Here is a 25452-nt window from a genome sequence, read left to right on the forward strand (position 1 = left end):
ATTCATGTATTGTACCTTTATGTAGTTGTTGTCCAGTGTGGATGTATTTTGTAATAATGAAAATGTGTTTGCAATAAAAATAAACATTGCTGCTGGGAGGAGGGGCAGTTCACAACCCCAAATGTGACCTCTGCAACCCCATTTGGGATAGTGATCCATAGTTTGCAAACTCCTGGGGGTACAGAATTGCTGTACAGAGGAATAGGAGGAATTGCCAATGCTACTTTGCAAGGAAGAATATTTAGGTTTGCTTTGACACAGTGTTTGCAGCCTGGTTATACAGCCTTGTTTACAATTTACAATTAAACATAGATCATTATCTCTTCTCTTTTTTTAAAGTATATGAGTGGCACTTTGTGAGACATACTGGGAGAAATTAAACTGCTGATGATTTGATTGCTTCCACTTTCATTTTGAAAAATTATGTTTTGGTTCTTCACACTCAGCTTTGTGATGTCTGTTGAGACGTCAGATGATGTTTCACTGTCAAAATTACTTTGTAATTTGAAAACAAAAGAGCAAGCAGTCAACGGATTCATTTCTATTAATAGATAAAAACAGATGAAATCAACAGGGTTCTGATCTGTCAAGCATGCCCCACACCACCATGGTGTGTGCAGTATCACAATTAGGCACCCATCTCCACCAGTACACAGACACCCATCTGCCCATCATCGCTCATATAATCTCCTGGGAAAGGCAAACAAAGGAAAACAAATACAAAGCCAAATGGGAACAAACTAAATCTGGGAAATTGCTCTATTCCCACTGATAATTTAACTGAAGCCAAGCGACAGCATAAATCATCCCTATACCAACCTTTTATAAGCTGTAATTTTCTTCCGATCCCGAATTGTCCAGCACACTTCACAGGGCGGGAAGGCTGTCTGCATTCACCATATGAGCGGTGACTTATTCCATAGGTCGACTATTCTCATGGAAAAGAAGAACTATTTAACATCAAGCTTGGCTCTACCCTTACCTAATGCATTTGTTGATATCTGGGGCTTGATTCTCCGGTCGCCGACGCCAAAATCGCGTTCGCCGATCGGCCGGAGAATACCCGTTTCCGACAAAATCGGGGGCAGCACTGCCTTTGCGATGCTCCGCCCCCTCCATAGTGCTGCACTCTAAGAGTACGCCGCATGCCGTATCAACAGCCTCAGGATGTTGCCTGAGGCCCTCCCCCCTGATGCCCTGCCCCCAACCGGCCAAGTTCCCTCCGGCGTGGGTCTCTCATGGTATTACCTGTCGGGAATTCAGTGTGGTGGCTGCGGACTCAGTCCACAGTCGGGGGGAGGGGGGGCAATCCGCGGACATGGGAGACTTTGGCAGGGGCTGGAGGCACTGATGGGGGGTGGTCGGGGCTCGTGAGACGGCCAACGGTGGGGCACTATTTTGCAGGCTGGGTCTGCGAACGCGGACAGCGCCCTGTAGCACGGCGCGGCCGCTGCAGGCCGCCACCGTGTGCATGCGCGGCCATGGACCCGGCAATTCTCCGTGCCGTATCGGCCGCTACAGCTGGGTGCTCTATGCTGCCAAAAGGAGGATCGGTGGCCGTTTGCGCCAAATTTTCAGTCGTAAAAGGCCACCGTTGCCACGCCGGACTTAGGACACAGCCTGAGAATCGGAGAATCCAGCCCATTGTCTTTTCAGCTCGGGTTCATTCTTGTGGCCTTCCATTGGATTTTTTTCTGAAGTTTTTTTGTGACCCACCATGAGAGTAGACCAATATTATCAAAGTCCCAGGACATCACTGCAGAAGTTCCCAGTGTTCTTGGCCCAACCATCTTCATCAATGATGGCGGCCTTCAGCTGCTTCATCAATGATCTTCCTCCATCCTAAGGTCAAAATGGGAATGCTCACCGATGATCACACAATGTTCAGCACCATTCATGACTCCTCAGGTACCGAAGGAGTCCATGCCCATGTGCATCAAAACCTGAACAATATTCAGGCCTGGGCTGATAAGTAGCAAGTAACATTTGCAACACGCAATTGCCGGACAATGATCATCTCCAACAAGAGAGAACCTAATCATCTCCCCATTACATTCAATGGCATTACCCTTGTTGATCCCCACTATCAACATAGATCATAGAATTTACAGTGCAGAAGTAGGCCATTCGGCCCATCGAGTCTGCACCGGCTCTTGGAAAGAGCACCCTACCCAAGGTCAACACCTCCACCCTATCTCCATAACCCAGTAACCCCACCCAACACTAAGGGCAATTCTGGACACTAAGGGCAATTTATAATGGCCAATCCACCTAACCAGCACATCTTTGGACATCACCATTGACCAGAAACTGAATGGACCAGCCATATAAATACAGTGGCTACAAGAGCAGGTCAGAGGCTTGGAATTAAGTGGGAAGTAACTCAGCCCCTAACTCCCCACCACCTGTCCACTATCTACAAGGCTCCAGTCAGGAGTGTGATGGAATACTCTCCACTTGCCTGGATGATTGCAGCTCCAACAACACAAAAGAAGCTCAACACCATCCAGGACAAAGCAGCCTGCTTGATTAACACTGCATTCACCACTTTAAACATTATTCCCTCCATCACTAATGCACATTGGCAGCAATATATACAAGAGGCATGGCAGCAACTCACCAAGGCTCCTTCTAAATCCACAACCTCTACCACCTAGAAGGACAAGGGTAGCAGATATAAGGAAATATCACCACCTGAAAGTTCTGCTCCAAGTCACACTCCATCCTGTTTTGGAAATGCATCATCCTTCCTTTGCTGTCACTGGGTCAAAATACTGGATTTGCTCCCGAACAGCACTGTGTGTGTACCCACAACACGTGGACTGCAGTGATTCAAGAAGGTGGCTCACAACCATCTTATCGAGGGCAATTAGTGAAGGCTAATAAACGCTGACCCAGCCATGAATGAAATCTTAAAAATTGGATGCAATATTCTAAATGCAATGACCATGATCATGCACAAAGACAAGGTGGAGTATTTATTTATTTTGGATAGTTCTAAATATGCAACCTAATGACTCAGTATTATAACCTGCTGGTTTAGCACACTGGGCTAAATCGCTGGCTTTTAAAGCAGACCAAGGCAGGCCAGCAGCACGGTTCAATTCCTGTACCAGCCTCCCTGAACAGGCGCCGGAATGTGGCGACAAGGGGCTTTTCACAGTAACTTCATTGAAGCCTACTCGTGACAATAAGTGATTTTCATTTCATTTTTCACAAGACCTGCGGGGTTAGAGCAATCAGTCTCCCCATAAGTTTTGCCGGATAGGAGCTCCCCCATTAAGGGGGCAGGAAACCCAAGCACATTCACATTTGAGATCTGTATAAAGTCGGCCAGGTATGGAACCAACAGAGCAGGCCCAGTTGGGATCTGATATATATTGTAAATATAATTGCTTTTCAATAAATAAAGTTTTCTTCTGACCATGGTTGGACTCATTTGTGGCCTACTAAACTCAGTTTTCTTTGGCTATGGTTTCTTGGTCATAAACGTTAAAGAGAAGAACAATAATACGAAGATCCCTGTCTCTTTACTGTCATGGGAATGTCACTTTAAGAAATGTTTGTTTTCTCAAGAGGCTGCAGTGATGTCATTGTGTGGGTGGAGCTGGGCTCTGGCTCTGCTTTTTACTTTCGTTTTGAGCTGGAAGCTGTTTTTGGCTTTGAGTTTTTCTTTCAGTTTTCAGTTGGGGAGTTGCATCCAAACCAGGAAGGTGTATTTTGGTCTCTCTCTCTGCATGCTGAAAAATGTCTCCAGATCACTTGATAATTTCAAATTAATACCTGTTTCTGTAAGGAATGCAAACCTACTGTTTTTGTCGGGATAAAAAGATGTTTGGCTTCTGGGTGTTGTTAGGAAAGTTACTAAGGGTTACCTATAGAGTACTTAATCATTGGGGGGAGTATCAGTGTTGATAGTTGATAAGATGTGTACTGTGTATTTATAAAATGTTAAATGGATTCATAGAATAAACATTGTTTTTGTTGAAAAATACTTTAAATCTCTGTTGCACCACACCTGTAAAGTGGGCCCTTGTGCTCCCCATAACCAAAATCTATTAAAAGTTGTGGGTCAGGTGAACTCCATGATATACTTTAGTGTTCTCTAAACCCTGGCCCATAATATTACACTGATTTTAATATACTACGAGCTAGCACCTAAGTAGATGTGCTAATGCAGGCTTGTCTAACCTTCCCTAACTCAAGGGGCCAATGTTCAAATTTTGGAGAGGCAAGGTTTGGCACAACATTAAATATGAATTTTTTAAAAAGACGGAATGTGAAAAGAAACAACTTGCTGAGCAAAAGAAAGAATATCAAAGAAAATAATTGATTAAAAAAAGTAATAAAGGTAAGTATTAGAGTGTGATAGGATGTATTCACCTGCCACCCATAGTGACAGTGGATGAGAGTACATGTGGATGTGAATACTGAGACTGGGAGTGAACCAGACTTAAGTACACACTCTCCCCCTTCTCACACTCCCGCATACGCCCCCCAACTGCACTTGCTCATACACTTTCTATTCCTCTCCCCATCTCACACACCATGGGCGTCATTCTCATATCCCCCGCCGGGTCGGAGAATGGCCGTTGGCCGCCGTGAATCCCGCCCCCGCCCCCGCCGAAGTCTCCGGTACCGGAGATTGGGCGGGGGCGGGAATCGGGCCGCGCCGGTTGGCGGGACCCCCCGTTCAATTCTCCGGCCCGGATGGGCCTAAGTCCCGCCCAGAAATGACCTGTCCCGCAGGCGTAAATCAAAGCTGGTATTTACCGGCGGGACCAGGCGGCATGGGCGGGCTCTGCGGTCCTGGGGGGGGGCGCGGGGCGATCTGACCCCGGGGGGTGCCCCCACGGTGGCCTGCCCGCGATCGGGGCCCGCCGATCCGCGGGCAGGCCTGTGCCGTGGGGGCACTCTTTCCCTTCCGCCTCCGCCACGGTCTCCACCATGGCGGAGGAGGAAGTGACTCTCCCCACTGCGCATGCGCGGGAAACTGTCGGCGGCCGCTGACGCTCCCGCGCATGCGCCGCATTTCCGCGCCAGCTGGCGGGGCACCAAACGCCATTTCCGCCAGCTGGCGGGGCAACAAACGCCATTTCCGCCAGCTGGCGGGGCGGAAATCCCTCCGGCGCCGGCCTAGCCCCTCAATGTTGGGGCTCGTCCCCCAAAGATGCGGAGCATTCCGCACCTTTGGGCCGGCGCGATGCCCGTCTGATTGCCGCCGTTTCTGGCGCCAGTCGGCGGACATCGCGCCGTTGAGGGAGAATTTCGCCCCATCTCTCTCTCCCCGTCACTCTCTCACAATCTCCACTCATTCACCAAGATGCTGGTGGGCCCTGCGGGGGACCAAGCCATCCAAATTTTCAACTCACTTAATTTTACCAATGGCCAGGACAAGACCAAATTCAAGACCGTTTTGGAGAAGTTTGACAGTCACTGTGAAGTAGAAACAAACAAGACCTTTGAGCACTATATCTTCCAGCAACGCCTTCAGGGTAAGGATGAACCGTTCCAATCCTTTCTAACTCATCTCCATATATTAGCACAGTCCTGCAAATATGGTGCAACCGATGATTCCATGATCAGGGATCAGATCGTGTTTGGGGTGCACTCCAAATCCTTGCGGGAGCAACTCCTCAAAATTAAGCACATGACCCTACCAGTCGCAATCGAGACGTGTATAGTGCATGAGCATGCGAGAAATCGGTACTCCCGTTTCAAATCGTCAGAATACGAAAAACTTGCCGCCCACGAGACAGAGTGTCCAGGCCATCGCCCGGATGCAGCGCCTAAGTGTCGATGAAAGCGGCCATTTTGCGTGCTTTACCCGGGGCCCCACGCATGCGCAACGCGAACGGGAGAACGAAGCAGCCGAAAATCAAACTGCGCAGGTGCGAACGTCGGCTGACCGCATTGCACATGTGCGACGAAGCCCGGAGCGTAACGCCGTCAACGTCATGACGTGCCCGAACTGCGGCACCATCCACTTAAAGCAGCAATGCCCTGCAAAAGGCAGGCGTTTTCTAAATTGTGGGAAGCCTGGACATTATGCAGCCTTGTGCAGGTCTTCACCACCAGTCAAGGGCCAGCGATCCCAATTCCAACGCAAGCGCGTTCGATGTGTACAGCAAGGTTTACTGGATTTTGATCCTGGAAGCACTATGGATCCAGAGGAAGACTGCCTGGAGTCCCCCTATCGTTTGGGCATCATCACTACAAATTCAGCAAGACGCCTATCAATCCTCAATGTGGATTCCGCAGATGAATGGCGTGCTGTCACACAAGTAAATCAATGCAGCATCCAGTTCAAGCTGGACACTGGTGTTTCTGCCAATCTCATCTCTCAAGCTGGTTTTGACCACATTAAAAAGCAACCCGAAATTCTTCCGCCAGCCTGACAGCTCCTCGATTATAATGGCAATGCCATAACTGCACTAGGATCTTGTCATATTCGCTTCCAACAAGACCATCAATGTCACACTGCGATTCAAAGTCGTCAAGCCTGATAAGGCATCCCTGCTCGGTGCCCATGCATGCAAGCTCCTCAACCTCGTACAGCGAGTCCATGTCATGTCTTCTTCCAATGTGGCTCTTCAGGCTGACATTGATGACATCCTTGCTCAATATCCAGATGTGTTTGAGGGAATGGGCACTCTGCCATACTGCTACAAGATCCTACTCAGGCTTGATGCCACGCCTGTAATCCATGCACCACGCTGGGTGCCGGCTCCTCTGAAGGAACGTTTAAAGGCACAGCTACAGGAGCTCCATGACCAGGGCATCATCTCCAAAGATCTTAACCAGAACATAAGGCGGGAACACTACCCAACCCCGAAGCGGGAGGAACTGACCAGTGAGATGGCACATGCCAAATTCTTCACGAAGCTAGATGAATCGCGTGGTTTCTGGCAGATACAACTGGACGAGTCCAGCAGGAAGCTCTGCACATTCAACACACCATTTGGCAGGTACTGTTATAACCATATGTCATTCGGCATTGTCTCAGCCTCTGAAATCTTCCACAGGATCATGGAGCAGATGATGGAGGGCATTGAGGGTGTGCGTCCCTACGTAGATGATGTAATCATATGGTCCACGACCCCCGAGGAGCACATATCTTGTCTCAAACAAGTCTTTCGGTGTGTCCATGCAAACGGCTTCAAGCTGAACAAGGCCAAGTGCTCCTTTGTCAACCATCAAGTTCTTGGGCGACCAGATATCCCAGCAGGATGTGTGACCAGATTCGGGTAAGGTCAAGACCATTAAGGCCATGAAGACCCCGCAAGACAAGAAGGCAGTACTACGCTTCCTCGGAATAGTGAACTTCTTGGGAAAATTCATTCCCAATTTGGCCTCACAAACCACGGCTCTCAGGCATCTGGTGAAGAAGTCCACTGCATTCCAGTGGCTACCCACACATCAAGCAGAGTGGCTCGAGCTCAAAGCAAAGCTCACCACTGCTCCGGTACTAGCGTTTTTTGACCCGGACAGGGAAACAAAAATCTACAAGGACGCAAGCCAGGACGGCATTGGTGCGGTGCTCCTCCAGAGGGATGACTCCTCGTCCTGGGCTCCTGTTGCTTATGCGTCAAGGGCCATGACTCCTACTGAACAGAGGTACACCCAGATAGAAAAAGAGTGCCTGGACCTCCTAACCGGCATTGTAAAGTTCCATGACTATGTCTACAGTCTACCTACATTCACAGTGGAGACTGACCACAGACCCTTGGTCCATATCATTCAGAAGGACTTGAATGACATGACGCCCAAGCTTCAGCGCATTCTCCTTCGACTCCGAAGGTATGATTTTGAGTTAGTATACACACCGGGCAGGGAGCTGATAATTGCGGATGCCCTGTCCCACTCCATCACCTCACCCTGTGAACAGGTTGACTACATCTGCCAGATTGAGGCACAGGTGCAGCTGTGTGCCAGCAACCTCCCGGCCTCAGATGAAAGAGTGATCAGCATTCGTGAAGAGACTGCCAAAGACCCTCTTCTGCAGCGTGTAATGCACCACCTTGCAAATGGCTGGCAAAAAGGGCAATGCCCTCAGTTCTTTAATGTGAAGGTCGACCTGACAGTCATCGAGGGGATCCTCCTCAAGGTAGATCGAATCGTTATTCCTCACAGTCTGCAGAGCTTAGTGCTCAAACAAATCCACGAGAGACACCTGGGTGTCGGAAAGTGTAGGCGCAGGGCCCGGCAGGCTGTCTATTGGCCTGGAATCAGCCAGGACATATCCAACATGGTCCTCAATTGTGCGATCTGCCAGCGTTTTCAGCCTGCTCAAACAAAAGAAACACTCCAGCAACACGAGATCGTGACCTCTCCATGGTCCAAGGTGGGAATCGACCTTTTTCACGCCAATGGGCGTGACTATGTGCTGATCATAGATTACTTCTCAAATTACCCGAAAGTTGTGAAGCTGTCAGCCCTCACATCAAGGACAGTCATCAAGGCCTGCAAGGAGACATTTGCCAGGAATAGGGCGAAATTCTCCCCACCAAGCGCCGCGCGAGTCCCGCCATGCCGTCCCGACGCCCGCACGCGATTCTCCCACCCCCCCCCAAACTGGTGCGGCGCGAATCACGGCTTGCCGCTGGGAGAATCGCCGCTTGCCGTTGGTAATGGGTGAGTGGCGATTCTCCGGTGCAGATGGGCCGAGCGGCCTGCCCAACACAACAGGTTCCCGCCGGCGCCATACACGCCTGGTCGCTGATGGCCTCGCTGAAGGAGGAACTCCTTTCCTTCGCTGACCCGCAAAATCGATCCGCCATCTTCTTGCGGGGCGGCCGCGGGGAGGACGGCAACCGCGCATGCGCGAGTGACGCCATTTATGCGGCGCCGGTCATGTCATTTACGTGCCGACGGATTTACACGGCGCCAAGGCCCGGCGCGCGTAAATGACGCGGCGCCGCTCCTAGCCCCCCGGGGGCGGGAGAATAGGGGGCTGGGAACGGCCTCCGACGCCGGAGTGAAACACTCCGGTTTTCACTCCGGCATTCGGGACTTAGTCTCCCGATGGGAGAATTGCGCCCATGGTATTCCACTCACTGTCATGAGTGACAATGGTCCCTGCTTCCACAGCCAAGAGTGGTCCAATTTCGCCAAGTCGTACCAATTCAACCATATCACCTCAAGCCCACACTACCCGCAGTCCAACAGGAAGGCTGAGAAAGGGGTCCAAATAGTGAAGCAACTGCTCTGAAAGGCTGGACTCTGCTTCTGACTTCAACCTTGCGCTGTTGGCGTACAGGGCAACCCCTCTGTCCACCGGTATATCTCCGGCTCAACTCCTCATGAATAGAGACCTGCGGCCGACTGTTCCAGCCATACACTTACCAGACCTGGATCACCTCCCAGTGCTGCAAAAGATGCAGCAACTCAGGAACCGACAAAAGCTGATGTACAATGCTCATGCTACCGATTTGCCTGTGCTATCTCCGGAAGATGCTGTTCGGATCAAGCTACCTGATGGAGGCTGGTCAGCTCCAGCTGTTGTGGTTCGACAGGCTGTTCCCAGATCGTTTGTGATTCGTATGGCTGATGGCTCCATTGTCAGGCGCAACAGAAGGGCGCTGCGCAAAGTTGCCTGCCCACCATCAAATCCAACTTTTCCATGTGTTGTCATGCCTCCTCTGGACACCTCACACCATGAGGCCACCAATCTGGCAGCAATCCCGCCTGTCAAGGCGCCGTCGTCCCCACCTCCACCTCTCAGGCAGTCGACAAGGATCAGATGCAAGCCCCAAAGATTGGACATATAGAAATTTATCTTGTATATGTTATGTATATATTCATCCACTCGCCATTTAACGTAAATAGTTCCACATGTAAATACAATCGCATATGCTCCAAGCAGCCAACATTTTTTTTTTGAAAAGGGGAGATGTTATGATATGCACTCATGCACTTAATGAGATACAGACAGGCAGTGATAGACACCCAATACAGCCAATCAACACGTAGGACAGAACACAACCAATCACCAGCCAGAACACTAGAAGGTGGTCTCCCACGACGAAACACACGAGGCATCAACACTCTGCTCTTTCCACTGGTCACTACTGGAGTGACAGTCAGGGTGTATATATCAGTTAGCACCTTCTACACGTGGCTCAGAGCTAGTCTGGTCTAGTTAGTTATAATAAGCACACTTAGATGAGTAGAGTGTCAAACCCACAGCGAACTGTGTGCATTACTTAACAAGTTCAATAAAGCGTATTGAACCAACACCAAAGTTTGGCGTCTACTTTCAAGTACTTCTGCATCCAGTTGCAGTCCGTGTTACCCCTGGGTGATTAACACGACAGGACTCACTGTGAATGCAGGCAAGAACCAACCTGTGACTGGCTGAGCAGCTTTACAGCACTTTTCATACATAACTCAGTCGAATGTCCAATAAGTTGGTGGACCAAGTCCTGAGGCCTCGCGGGCCACAGTACGGCCTGTGGGCTCTAAGTTGAACAAGCCTAAGTGCAATACACTTATTTAAGTGAATGGTGTTTGGTCCATTTCCCCAGCACATTTGGATCCAGTTACAGAAATCCCTTCTCCCATGCACATCACACAAATTCTAGTGTCATCTGCAAATTGTGGACCAGTCCTGCAAAACTTCCATCTAGGTCATTCATAAAAATAGTAAAAAGTAAAGGCCCCAAGACCTGTCCCTGTGGGCATTTCCAGTAACCAGCCTCCTAACAGATCAATAACCATTCACCCCAGCCTCCTGCCGACAGAAATATAGTTAACTCATAATTATTGAAACAACTCCACTCCGATACTATAAGATTTTGTCTGAGAGTAATCTATTAAAGAGGTCTTGTGAAAGACCCTTTGGAAGTCTAAGCTGTCACCGTCCGCTAACCATGTAAGTTTTTCACATATTTATAGTGAATTAGATAGACGCTGTTCCATTTCCCAGATGATGTGTTAGGTATTTTGTTATTGATGTGGAGAGCATCTCCCACAATCTTGTCAAGCATCGTAGCTGTGAAGGGAAAGTGTGTCAATCTAATTTGATGGCATTTTTTGAGCATACGAAAAAGGAGCTTTAGAGTTAAGCCAGTGGATGTGCTGTATTTGGGTTTCAGTAATGCCTTTGATACAGTCATTCCGGGAGGATTGATACTGGAAATAAAGTAGAAATATTTTACAATGGATAAATAAATAGGTGACTGATACAGTGCAGCTGTGCAATTTCCATAAACTGCTTCATCACGATTAAATGCCAGGAATTTTTTAGATATTGAGGATCGTCAATGGCTGTGATTGTGCAGGTGTGCACACATGCAACTGTTCGTCTGTTCCTATTAGTGTTCTGGAATTCAACCCACATTATAAATAAAGTAAATTATCCTGGATTGAGAGCCCAGGCAAAGAGACTTGCATCAACTTCAGGAAGTAACATAAGGCAGATGCCTATGGGTCCTCCCAATTCAAAGAGAATGGTAGAATGATAATGTTCATTGCTGGTGTGACACCCAGTCAAGGGTCAATCTAAAAAGAACATGCCAGAAAACAGCAACTGCAGAGAGATGGACATGACCAGAAACTGTTGATTACATTCCTGAATGAGAACAAGCTTACGAGAAACTGCGCGACCACAAGATGTAGTATTTGCTGCGATATTGTAGTGCAACAATGGTTCAACAGAACTAATCGCATTTGGAGCCGGAGATGTCCTCACCATGAGGTGGAATCCATGGTGTCCCGTTGTGAAGAATAACATTAGAGATGAGTTAATCAACCAGCAGGATGTGTCCGAGAGATGAGTTAATCAACAGTATAATGTCACTGATAAGCAGATTTTCAGTGGCTGTGGTCATGCAGAAAGAAAGAAGAGTAGAAGGAAGGCAGAAGACCAGGGAAAGTACGAGAACCCGGGGCCAATTCTCCAGAAGCAGACACAAAGTGAGCAAATACCCCGTCAGCAGGCTTGATCAACCAGAGGACAGAAGGGTGATATCACAAACATAAGAAAGTATTTGGTTGATATAAATGTGATATTTAGTCATTAAGGACGTGCTGCTAGACTCAGGTCAACACTGGCTGCTGTAAGAAGTGAAATTCTGCTACTATTATATTTGTAATTTCTCATGGTAAGCTCATCATTATTAGGATGCTTTACATCAGGGTTTTTCAAAGTCAGGGTTGTGATTCGCGGGTGGGTTGTGGGCGGTTGTCAGGAGGTTTGCAAAACAATCGGTCACGCCATTCCTGTGGTGGTCCCAATCACACGAGGAGCACCCATCTTTTACATTGAGAATGGCGGCCAAGTTTGAACATGTACGTGGCTCCAGCGGAGAGGGCGAGTCAGTAATGGAGGGTGGTGAGAGGGATGGAGAGAGAAACTTAAATGTCTGTGGCTCGGGGCTCACTCCCGGTTTGTGTGGAGAGGTCCGAGTGTCAGCTGGTGTCTGCGAGGTTTTGTGCCGGGAGCTCAGGATGAGCGAAACCTGACGATTGAGATGGAGGTGAGGCCATTCCATGTCCACGGTTGGAGGAAAATCCACCCCTTGTGAATATTTTGATCTGATTCCCGGTGCACCTGCGCCCAAGGCTCAGTGTGCTGCTACTCCAACCTCTCCATACCCCCACCCTGGCACTGTTCGTCTCGGGATTTATCCGGGGAAATGAGGCTTGTGCGGGCCCAAGAGTTCATCTGCTGAGACTGAGCACTCCACCCCCAACCCCACCCCCTCGCCCCCACCCCAGCTCGGTGTGAGACCCAGCCCCTGGTTTGTGGTTTTGTTTTGGGGAGGTTACTGGACATCAGGTTTTATTATTTTAGTGGGCTGTACTTTGTAAAGCCCTGGGCTGCGCTGAGCACGATGTTCAGAAATTACAGTCAACTTAGTAATTCTCAGGAGTTGTGTCCACCACTTTTTACATTTTATTTTAGTATCTGAAGTCGCTTTTTGAAAATGAGTCCCTGTCGAAAGACTCCCCTTTTGTGATATAAACCGAACTTTGATGTAAAATGACATAAACTGTGAAATGTCTACAACTTATTTTGATATTCACACAGGAGAGCATAATGTTTGGACAATACAGCATCAGTGCTGTACCTTCTCGAGCATTAAACTTCTGTGTCACGACTCAAAATTGCTATCTTGAAGAAACTTAGCATTTTTGCATTTTGACGTGAATTATAATGAAATTGTATTCTGGAAAAATAATCAATTTTTAAAGCCAGATTGTGATACCAGCTGAAATAATACTCTTTATTATTGATTGCATTGGGAACTCTGGTGCCTACCTGTCTAAAATAAAATATTTATTGCAAACAACAACAAAAAAGAGTATGGCGGCCGCTGCTGCCTTTCAAATGAAAATAAATTAGGCTATGTGAAGTTTTCCAAAACAAAGTGGCAGCAGAGAGCAGGTCTCGTGCCCTGCATGCACACTTGACATTAAGTGCCCTCCAGGTATGTGCTTTTGGCGCCAAATCATAGAGCAGTGTTGCTTCCATTTTTCAGCTGCTGGCAAGCAAGGCACGTAAACTGTGAAGATGAATGGTTTTCTTAAAGGTAAGAGGCAACCAGATACTCAAATAGGCAGTTTACCTATTGGACAGGATCTCACAACAGAATCTGCTTGACAGGTCTGTTCAGGAGAGTCCAAGGCTGGACAGAGCTGTGCTAGTGTTTGCTTTGCACACAGCTCCAGAGCCTCTGGTTTACAACAGTATAAAGATGATTTCTTGAGGTATGGTTTTAACAATGATTTCTTGAGGTCTGGTTTTGCCAATGCAAATAAGGATGCAAAGCCTATGTTATTTGCAGGGAAGTACTGGCAAATGAGAAAAGTTTCCGATTTTGAAAGAGAAGGTTGAAAAATTATTTTTGAGGTTGAGACCCCAGGATCAGTTATTAACTTGGAGCTGATCACGGGCAGCACGGTGGTGCAGTGGTTAGCACTGCTGCCACACGGCACTGAGGTCCCAGGTTCGATCCCGACTCTGGGTCACTGTCCGGGTGGAGTTTGCACATTCTCCCCATGTTTGCGTGAGTTTCGTCCCCACAACCCAAAGATGTGCAGGCTAGGTGAATTGGCTTCGCTAAATTGCCCCTTAATTGGAAAAAATGAATTGGATACGCTAAATTTATAAATAAAACTTAGCGATGATTCCAAATTAAAAGACTATGCTGCTGTAGCTGACCTGTAATACAACATTAAAAACACGGCAAAAGCCCATGAGGCTGTCAGCATTCTGGTGCAGCATCTCCCAGGAGTATCCAATGCTGAATAAAACATGCAATTTGTTGCTATTGCCCTTCAAGACGACCAATATGTGCAAGGTTGGATTTTTCATTTTCGTAAAGATGAAGATGGCACAGAGGAACTGGCTGAAGTCTGCACTTGACATGAGCATTGCCCTCTCCTTCTTTGAACCTGATTCAAGTGAGATTGTGAGGACCAATCAGGCTCCCATTTCGCATTAAAGATAAGCAAATGTGACGTTGGTCACGAAGGTCGGCCGGCCTAGGTCCCAAAGGTTGGCTGGTTCACAATAGTGGGTCCCAGGAAAAATTGTTTGAAAAATACTGCTATACATGATTCATTCCTTCATCAATAAAATATCACTGTCAATATATTGATTTTATTTTCTCGACAGAACATGATCAAAAACCACACAAGAATATGCCATTTTATGAAAATGTCGACAACACAGCAAACATTCGTATGTATTACGGCTTACAACTGAATTCAATTAGATGTTTTGTAAAGGTTTCATTCAACAGAAAATAATGTATTTAAGTTTGTATTCCAAGCAAATCATATTGGTCATTACGTATTGATGAACAACTTAGCTCCTGATGCTTCAGTAACCAACAATTTGGTCTGATTCTGCTAAAACATACTTCAACCAAATGTGAATGATGTTACTGAAGAACAAATGTCAGGGCAAAATAATGCCAGTCATACCCAGGTGACTTTCATGGCATGACCCGAAAGGAGGTAAGGTGAAAGGTCAAATTGACACATTCCTGCCTCCGGGCGATCTTGCCGAAGATGGCTGTGAGTGGCAATGGTACCCACCTGGCAGTGGCAAGTAGCAAATTTCAATATATAAGTGCACAGTTCTGGGTAGCCAAATGGTCTGCAAAGCTTCCTACACTTAACCTGCACAGGAACTGCAGGCAATAGCAGGACACAGCCGTAGGCCATTCCGCTGAAGGGTTTTCACCCCACATTGATGACCTCGCAGCTATGGCTTCTTTTAAGAAAATGGAAACATCTACATCCCTATCCTGCTGCAGAAGTTCTCATTTTCCCTGGAGGGGCTGCCATTCTTCCAAGACTAATTGGGCCGGCAATCTCAGAAACCAACCCATCATCCTTAGACAGTGGATTTGGAGGTAGCCAGTTAGGAGGCCACTTCCCGTAAAACAGCGCTCGTGGCTGTGCAATACATGTGAGGAATCGGACCTAGAAATGGTCTTAATCAGGAATTATATTTGAAGTCAGTAATATTCCACCCTTCATGAGCTGTAGCACTACAAATATACTGAGGAGACAAAATGCATTCTCAAATATAAAAATAAATTTGACTGAGGCTGCGATTCTGACCCGAATCATTAGGGATAGCACATTAACGTACGTGGAGTCAAACACTTATTATCTGCCCTTTCTCCATTGGCACAGGTTACCCTGGCAATATCGATGTATAGCTGAAGGATTTCCGGTGTAACCTGGGAATATAGAATTGTAAGAAATTACAGAGCAAAAGTAGGCCTTTCAGCCCTTCATTTTGTGCTAACGTTTTGAAACAACTGCTAGGCTTAATCCCACCTCTTTGCTTTTTGTTCATGACCCTGCAAATTCCTCATACACCAACCTGCCCAAGCCCGTCTTACAATTACATGCTTTCAGGGAGGGCCCTGCAGGTCACGACAACCATGTGAGTGAATATATTTCCCCTCATCTCCCTTCTGTGGGCGCGATTCAGTGGAAATAACTCTAAGTCCGTTTTTGGTCGTGTTTGGCGGGGTGTTTCTCGGGCCGTCGCCATGCGCATGCACCGCCACGGATCCGGCAATCCTCCGAAGCATATCGGCAGCTAGAGACGGGTGCGCTATGCTGCCATCCTGTTAGCCCCCAGCAAAACGGTGAATCGGTGGCTGTTTTGCGCCAGTTTTTCCAGCGTAAAACACCACTGTTCCCACGCCGGCATGGGGACATAGCCCCAGAATCCGTAAATCCAGCCCCCGATCTCTAAACCGCCCTTTCCCTTTCAGGCCCCCCGACTTTATTGACTCCCCCTTCACCCACCCAATCTACTCGAGATCCCTGGAACCCCCATCATCTCCCCTTCCAATGGGCATCTTACTCACCTCTCCCAAGGGTCCAATCCCTGGCAGTGCCATCCTGGCACCCAGGCATCTTGGCAGTGCCAGCCTTGCACCCTGGAAGTGCCACCCGGGCAATCCGGTAGTGCCAGAGTGGTCTAGTGCCAGGGTGCTTTCTTGCCCTGTCCCCAACAACCTGGAGGTCTCTAATGGCCTGCGAGAGACCTCCGAGTGCCGTCACTCCTGGGTCCATATCATCAATATGTTCTGTGCTTTCACCACTGGACTCTCACTATTTATAAATTGCACTGTTTTCTCAGCAGAATGTGATCAAAACTCAGACGCAAGTATATCCATGTACGAAAATGTGGAAAATGAAGCAAATATCAGTAAGTAAGCAGTCATTTGTTAGCAAAATGGAAGCCCAATGGATTAAAGGACAGTAAATTAAAGCAAAATACTGCGGATGCTGGAAATCTGAAATGGAAACAGAAAATGCTGGATAAACTCAGCAGGTCTGGCAACATCCGTGGAGCGAATAACACTATTTCCGTTTCGGGTCTAAATGAACCTTCTACAGGCAGTGTGGGCATGTTATTGGTTAAAGGGCAGAAAGCTGCAAGTAGTGCTGGATGGTTGTTTTTCACACTGGGGGCAAGTATACAGTGATGTGTAAAGAAGTGGAGGGCAGCACGGTAGCACAAGTGTTTAGCACTGGGCTTCACAGCGCCAGGGTCCTAGATTCAATTCTCTGCTGGGTCACTGTCTGTGCGGAGTCTGCACGGTCTCCCCGTGTCTTCGTGGGTTTCCTCCGGGTGCTCCGGTTTCCTCCCACAGTCCAAAGACATGCAGGTTAGGTGGATTGGCCATGATAAATTGCCCTTAGTGACCAAAAAGAATGGTTAGGTGGGGTTATTCGATTACGGGGATAAGGTGGAGGTGAGGGCTTAAGTTAGTCGGTGCAGACTCGATGGGCCGAATGGCCTCCTTCTGCACTGTATGTTCTATGTGCCTTAAGGGTCAGCATACGTGCAAGATCCTGACAGACAGGCGACCATCAGCTGGATTAACAAATGAATGATTTATTAAAGTCAGAAGCTATTTACAGAGAGTGAGATAAAACCGACTGTGGTAGCCCGACCCCTTGAAGGGAGCAGGCTCCACAGATCACGTAACCAGCTTGGATCCAATTGCACAGGAGTGTGCAAACCCCAGCCAATGGGGAGTTTGCACAGGGCCCTAAGAGGAGGACCCCGAGTAGTGTGGACCATGGAATTGAAGAGTAAAGACCAGCTGTACAGTGTTCTGTGCCTGTTGCTTAACTGTCTTTGCCTGTCATCAATAAACTTTGTTTACTAGGAAGCTTCCAATATATGTCTCGCGTCACTACATTGTCAATGAGGTAAACATTTTTGATCACAGCCAACAGCCATCTTGAATCAGAGGGCGAAGGGAGGAACAGGTGAGAAAGTAGAGAAACTCCAGCAAGAGTCAGAATCAATTAAACCGTGAGTGGAAATGCCTATCATTTGGAAACGAGACCCATTCGATCAAGGGGTTGAGTCACAAAGTCAGTACATCGAATGGCTCCGTTTATTCCTTACCGCGAACGAGATCAGAGGCAAGGACAAGCAGCAGGTGATATTTCTGACAGTTTGCGGAACCAAAATTGTTTTGGAATCTCATGTCCCCGGAAGCAACCGATTTCATGACCAGATCATGAAATTTGTTAAAGAACATTACCACTCAAGGCCCTCGATTATCCTCCAACATTATGGCAGACCCCTTAAGACTATTGACATGCAGAGGGGTCTGGGTGTACATGTCCACAGGTCACTGAAAGTAGCAATGTAGGTGGAGAAGGTAGTCAAGAAGGCATACAGCATGACTTGCCAATTTTTATACTCAATGCCCTGGCCAATGAAGGCAAGCATGCTGCAGCTGTCTAGAACCTTAGCTAGGCCTCACTTGGTATATCGTGTTCAATTCTGGTTGCCACACTACCAGAAGGATGTGGAGGCTTAGGAGAGGGCATGGAAGAAGTTTGCCAGGATGTTGCCTGGTATGGAAGGCATTAGCTATAAGGAGAGGTTGGATAATCTCAGTTTGTTCTCACTACAAAATTATGAGGGGCATGGACAGAATGGATAGTCAGAAGCTTTATCCCAGGGTGGAAGAGTCAAATACTAGGGGAAATAGGTTTAAGCTGCAAGGGGCAAAGTTTAGAGGAGATGTGCGAGGGAGGTTCTTTGCACAGAAGGTAGTGGTGTCTGTAAACCGCTGCCAGAGGAGGTGGTGGAAGTAGGTACGATAGTTACGTTTAAGGGGCGACTTGACAAATACATGAATAGCGTGGGAATAGAGATATACAGGCCCCAGAAGTGTAGGAAGTTTAAGGTTAGATAGGCAACATAGTTGGCACAGGTTTGGAGGACCGAAGGGCCTGCTCCTGTGCTATACTTTTCTTTGTTCTGTGTTATATGTTTAACTCTGCAGTTAGGGACCATGAAGAGACTGTCTCAGTCTTCATAGCGGGGCTTCACCAGCTTTCTGAGCATTGTGAGTTTGGGACTGTGGTTAGCGACATGTTGCATGACTGGCTGGTGGTTTGTGGGACCCATAACCTTAATATCCAGAAGAAGGTTCGGGGAGAGATCACAATTACATTGGAAAAAGTGATCGAGATAGCTCAGGTGATGGAATGTGCCGAAAAAGGTGCCACTGGACTTCAAAGTGTGGCTGAAGGGGAGGCTAACCAAGTATGGGATGGTACAGTCATGAAGTCTGTAGCGGGTTCAACAGCACAGCTCAGAGCCAGACACTGTCCTCGGAACAGGACCGGAAACCAAGGAGTGGGAAGGAATCGGGGGGTCAAACCTAATCCAAGGTGGACTGCTTTTGTTTAAGGGTTACCATCCCCGGTAGACTTGCCATGTTCAGGAATTCATGTGCTTGCATTACAACCTAAGGGAGCACATTCAAGCACATTGTCACATGAGGCAAAGTGTGCCAATGTAAAAAGAAACAGCAGCAGCAATCCACAGCACCACTGCACAGCGTGGAGAAAAACTCTGAAGAAGAGCCTGCAATGCATTGGTGAATGCAATCCAATTGAATAAGGTGGCTCTAATTGAAATTGTGTTAAGGGTAAATGGTCGACCGCTTCAAATGGAGGTTGACACCGAGCCTTCGGTGACCATAGTAAGTGGGCAGACCGTTGAATATCTGCATGTAGGAACACAGGATGGGATTCTCCGACCACCCCCCCGCCGGGTCGGAGAATCGCAGGGGGGCGGCGTGAATCCCACCCCGCCACCCCGCCGCCCCGACGCTCCGACGCTCCGATGGCAGTTAGCAAATTCTCCGCCGCTGGTTTTTTGGCGGGGGCAGGGATCGGGCCGCGCGAGTTGGGGCCATTGGTAGTGGCCCCCCCCCCGGCGATTCTCCGGTCCCCGATGGGCCGAGCAGCCGCCTGTTTTCAGCCAGTCCCGCCAGCGTGAATTACACAAGGAGTGCACCGGCGGGACCTGGCTCTGAGGACGGCCTGCGGAGTCCTCGGGGGGGGGGGGCGGTGCAGGGGGATCTGGCTCCAGGGGAGGCCCCCACAGTGGCCTGGCCCGCGATCGGGGCCCACCGATCTGTGGGCGGGCCTGTGCGTGGGGCCACTCTTTCCCTCCACGCCAGCCTGTGTAAGTCTCCGCCATGGCCGGCGCAGAGAAGAAACCCCCTGCGCATGCACAGGAATCACGGCAGCAGTTCTGAAAACACACTGACGCTCCTGCGCATGCGCCAACTCGCGCTGGCCGGCGGAGGCCCTTCGGCACTGGTTGGGCACCAATCACTCCAGCGCCGGCCAGCCCGTGAAGGTGTGGAGCATTCCGCACCTTCCGGGGGGCCCGACGCCGGAGTGGTCCACGCCATTCTTTGGCACCGGTAAGGCCCGCCCGCTGGATACCGGAGAATCCCACTCACAGTCTTTAAACTTCAAGAGTACTACAGTTAAGCTTTTGGCATACACCGGGGAGATTTTGAAGATTCTCAGAACAGCCAAGACATCAGTGGCCGACAGAGGGCAGGAGGCCAGTATGCCTTTGGTTGTCATGGAAGGACATAGGCCCAGTCTATTGGGAAGAGACTGGTCACAGAAGAATTAACAGGCTGGAAATCTTCAAATTATCTGATAGTGTCCTCCAACATGTAGGAAGGAGGTAGAAAACATCTTCCACATAGAATTGAGCCCGATTGACAGTGTAAATGCCAAAATATATGTCAATACGGATACGACACCCAAGTTCTTCAGAGCCAGATCAGTGCCATATGCATTGCATCAGATGGTTGAAGCAGAGCTAAAGAGTTTGGAAGAGCTGGGTTGTGGTAGTCACCACTGATGTATATATTGTATATATAGGATGTCAATATAGGTGCTTTACGGTAAGGCCCCTGTACTACAGGTGCGGGGGTAGATCCCTGCCTGCTGGCTCCGCCCAGTAGGCGGAGTATAAATATGTGTGCACCCAGTACATTTTGTCAGCTGCGGTAGGAGGCCACGATTACATCCTACTCTCGTCTTTGTGTAATTGATCGTGCATCAATTTATTACACTGAGTTTTGCAGAAGATGGACCTCCACATCAAGCCGGATCGCCTGCAGCTGCATCCGCAAGCAGACAACGCTAAAAAGGACTTTGAACATTGGCTTTCCTGTTTTGAAGCGTACATCGGGTCTGCGCCAGACGAAATTCCAGAAGCACAGAAGCTTCAGATCCTTTACACGCGGCTGAGCTCCAACATCTTTCCACTTGTCCAGGACATGCCGACCTACGCAGAGGCCATGGATCTACTGAAGGAAAGCTACACTCAGCGGACTAACACACTCTATGCCAGGCACCTCCTCTACACACAGCTTTAACGCGGTGAGTCGGTGGAAGATTTCTGGCATGCCCTGCTCCCCCGAGTTAGAGACTGTGACTGTCAGGCCGTTTCGGCCACGGAACACTCAAATTTGCTAATGAGAGAAGCATTTGTTATGGGCATAGGGTCTGACTACATCCTCCGGCGCCTCATAGAGGGGGCTACGCTCGACCTCGCGGCGACCAGAAAACTAGCGCTTTCACTTACGGTCTCATCACGCAACATTCAGGTTATGCCCCCGACCGCGCGGCCCACCCACCCTGTGCATCATGGACTCCGCAGACAGCCGCCCTATCGTGGACCCCATCAGGGACTGCCCTCAGCCAATTCCACGCCTGTGCCGTGCGGCAGCCAACAAACCCCGGGGGGCCCAAATGCTACTTCTGTGGGCAGTCAAAACACCCCCGACAGTGCTGCCCGGCGCGGTGCGCCCTCTGCAAGGCCTGTGGCAAGAAGGGACATTTTGCTGCAGTGTGCCAGACCCGCTCAATCGCCGCTATTGTCCCGGCATCCCCCACGTGCAGCCAGTGGGCGCCGCCATCTTCCCCCCCTAGGACCACGTGCGGCCAGTGGACACTCGACTCGCAACACGTGCGGCCCGTGGGCGCCGCCATCTTGTTCCTCCCAGGACCAATGGGCGCCGCCATCTTGCTTTCCCCACAACACGTGCGGCTCATGGGCGCCGCCATCTTACCCGACTCAGGACCCATGCCCGTCGGGCACCTCACCCGGCTGCTCATCACCTGCAACCGCCAACGACCAGCCGCGTCTCGCCTCGGTCACAATTGACCAGTCTCGGCCACACAACCTCGCGACTGCTTCAACTAAAGTAAAGGTCAACGTGCACAAGATCTCTTGCCTGCTGGACTCCGGGAGCACTGAGAGCTTCATTCACCCCGATACGGTAAGGTGCTGCTCCCTCGCGGCACACCCCGCTAACCAGAGAATCCCCCTGGCCTCTGGGTCCCACTCCGTGGCGATCTGGGGGTACTGCATTGCCACTCTCACTGTCCAGGGCATGGAGTACAGTGGCTTCCGCCTCTACGTCCTCCCCAACCTCTGCGCTGCCTTGCTACTCGGCGTGGACTTTCAGTGCAACCTCCAGAGCCTAACCCTGATATTCGGCGGGCCCCTACCACCCCTTACTGTGTGTGGCCTCGCGACCCTTAAGGTCGACCCACCTTCCCTTTTTGCAAACCTAACCCCGGATTGCAAACCTGTCGCCACCACGAGCAGACGGCACAGCGCCCAGGACAGGATTTTCATCAGGTCTGAAATCCAGCGGCTGCTTCGGGAAGGCATCATCGACGCCAGCAACAGCCCCTGGAGAGCCCAAGTGGTAGTGGTCAAAACTGGGGAGAAAAACAGGATGGTTGTTGACTACAGACAGACCATCAATCGGTACACGCAGCTCGACGCGTACCCCCTCCCATTCATATCTGATATGGTCAATCAGATTGCGCAGTACCGGGTTTTCTCGACAGTAGACCTGAAATCCGCCTACCACCAGCTCCCCATCCGCAAGGCAGACCGCCCATACACTGCATTCGAAGCAGACGGCCGCATTTACCAATTTCTTAGGGTTCCCTTCGGCGTCACCAACGGGGTCTCGGTCTTCCAACGGGAGATGGACTGAGTGGTTGACCGGCACGGGCTGCGGGCACTTTCCTATACTGGACAATGTCACCATCTGCAGCCACGATCAGCAGGACCATGACTCCAACCTTGCCAAATTTCTCCACATCGCTACTCTCCTCAACCTCCCGCATACACGAGGAGAAGTGCGTGTTCAGCACGAACCGCTTAGCCACCCTCGGCTATGTGGTCCAGAACGGAGTTCTGGGGCCCGACCCCGATCGCATGCGCCCCCTCATGGATCTCCCCCTCCCCCACTGCCCCAAGGCCCTCAAACATTGCCTGGGGTTCTTTTCGTATTACGCCCAGTGGGTCCCAAACTATGCGGACAAGGCCCGCCCACTCATTCAATCCACTGTTTTTCCTCTGACGGCCAAGGCTCACCAGGCCTTTAACCGTATCAAGGCCAACATCGCCAAGGCCGCGATGTAAGCGGTCGACGAGACTCTCCCCTTCCAAGTTGAGAGCGATGCATCAAACGTCGCTCTGGCCGCCACCCTCAACCAGGCAGGCAGGCCCTTGGCATTCTTTTCCCGCACCCTCCATGCCTCCGAAATTCGGCACTCCTCCGCCGAAAAAGAGGCCCAAGCCATCGTTGAAGCTGTGCTGCATTGGAGGCAATACCTGGTCGTCAGGAGATTCACTTCTCCTCACTGACCAACGGTCGGTTGCCTTCATGTTTAATAACACACAGCGGGACAAGATCAAAAACGATAAAATCTTGAGGTGGAGGATCGAGCTCTCCACCTACAATTACGAGATTTTGTAGCGTCCCGGTAAGCTCAATGAGCTCCCCATGCCCTATCCCGAGGTACATGTGCCAGCGCACAAGTGGACCAACTCCGGACCCTGCACAACAACCTCTGTCACCCAGGGGTCACACGTTTTTCCTATTTCATCAAGGCCCGCAACCTGCCCTACTCCATCGAGGAAGTCAGAGCGATCACCAGAGACGGCCAGGTCTGCGCGGAGTGTAAACCGCACTTGTACCGGCCAGACCGTGCGTGCCTGGTGAAGGCCTCCCGCCCCTTTGAACTCCTCAGTGTGGAGTTCAAAGGGCCCCTCACCTCCTCCGACCGCAACACGTACTTTCACTGTGTGGTCGATGAATATTCCCGATTCCCCTTTGCCGTCCCATGCCCTGACATGACGTCTGCCACCGTCATCAAAGCCCTCAACATATTCTTCGCTCTGTTCGGCTTCCCCGCCTACGTCAACAGCGACCGGGGAATCCTCATTCATGAGCGATGAGCTGCGCCAGTACAGGGGCATTGCCTCGAGCAGGACGACCTGCTACAACCCCAGGGGAAACGGGCAGGTAGAGAGGGAGAATGGGAAGGTCTGGAGGGCCGTCCAGCTGGCCCTATGGTCCAGAAATCTCCCAGCCTCCCACTGGCAGGAGGTCCTCCCCGACGCACTTCACTCCATTCGGTCGCTCCTGTGCACCGCGACTAATGAAACCCCCCATGAACGTCTCTTTGCCTTCCCTAGGAAGTCCACCTCCGGGGTTTCGCTCCCGACATGGCTGGCAGCTCCAGGACCGGTTCTCCTCCGTAGACACGTTCGACTTCACAAGGCGGACGCGTTGGTTGAGAGGGTACAGCTACTTCACGCTAACCCGCAGTATGCCTACGTAGCGTACCCCGACGGCCACCAAGATATTGTCTCCCTCAGGGACCGGCACCAGCTGGTTCCACACACACACCCCCCTCCGACCCGGCGCCACCCTCCCTCCCCCCGGCGCACCCCACCGCAGCCCCTGCTCTGGGACAATCCGTCCTCCCCTTGCTCACACCTGGGGTTGAAGAGGATTTCGACACACTCCCGGAGTCACCGAAGACCAAGCCGCCGCTGGAGTCGCCTCCAGCACCACGGCACTCTCAACGACAGATCAAGGCACCGGACCGCCTGAATTTGTAATATTATCTGTACTTTTAAAACACAACTTTCTGTATATAGTTCTCCACCATCCCCGCCGGACTCATTTTTTTAACAGGGGGTGAATGTGGTAGTCACCACAGATGTATATATTGTATATATAGGATGTCAATATAGGTGCTTTACGGTAAGGCCCCTTTACTACAGATACGGGGCTAGATCCCTGCCTTCTGGCTCCGCCCAGTAGGTGGAGTATAAATATGTGTGCTCCCAATACAGCAGCCATTTCATCAGCTGCCCTAGGAGGCCACACATCTCAGTGTAATAAAGCCTCCATTACATCCTACTCTCGTCTTTTTGTAATTGATCGTGCATCATAGGTATAATCAAGAAGGTTCAGTTTTCAGAGCGGGTGGCGCCGATAGTCCCTGTCCTTAAACCTGATCAGTCGATAACAATTTGTGGGGACTACAAGCTGACCATAAATCAGGCTGACCAGGTTGATAGTATCTGATCCCCCAAATTGGGGACCTCTATGCTGTTCAAAATTGGACCTGAGTCATGCCTACCTGCAACTACAGCTGGATAAGGAATCTCAGACATTTGCTCTATTCAATATCCGCAAAGGCCTCTTCCAGTATAGCAGACTGCCATTCGGGATTGCTATAGCCTGTGCAATCTTCCAGTGCACTCTGGAAAATTTCCTCGAGGGAATTCACAATGTAATGGTT

At 49.9% G+C, this 25452-nt stretch overlaps 1 long non-coding RNA gene across 1 annotated transcript in view; it reads left to right on the forward strand.

Annotated features, from left to right (window-relative positions):
- The first annotated feature begins 14623 nt into the window (after positions 1–14623).
- Positions 14624–25452, forward strand: part of LOC140428754 (uncharacterized) — a 32458-nt gene continuing 21629 nt past the window's right edge. The window contains exons 1-2 of the long non-coding RNA XR_011948856.1: positions 14624–14689; positions 16622–16687. This is a non-coding gene — a long non-coding RNA (uncharacterized lncRNA). The remainder of the gene's footprint in view (positions 14690–16621; positions 16688–25452) is intronic.

Source organism: Scyliorhinus torazame, chromosome 8, assembly GCF_047496885.1.
Source record: "Scyliorhinus torazame isolate Kashiwa2021f chromosome 8, sScyTor2.1, whole genome shotgun sequence".
Taxonomy (NCBI): Eukaryota; Metazoa; Chordata; class Chondrichthyes; order Carcharhiniformes; family Scyliorhinidae; genus Scyliorhinus; species Scyliorhinus torazame.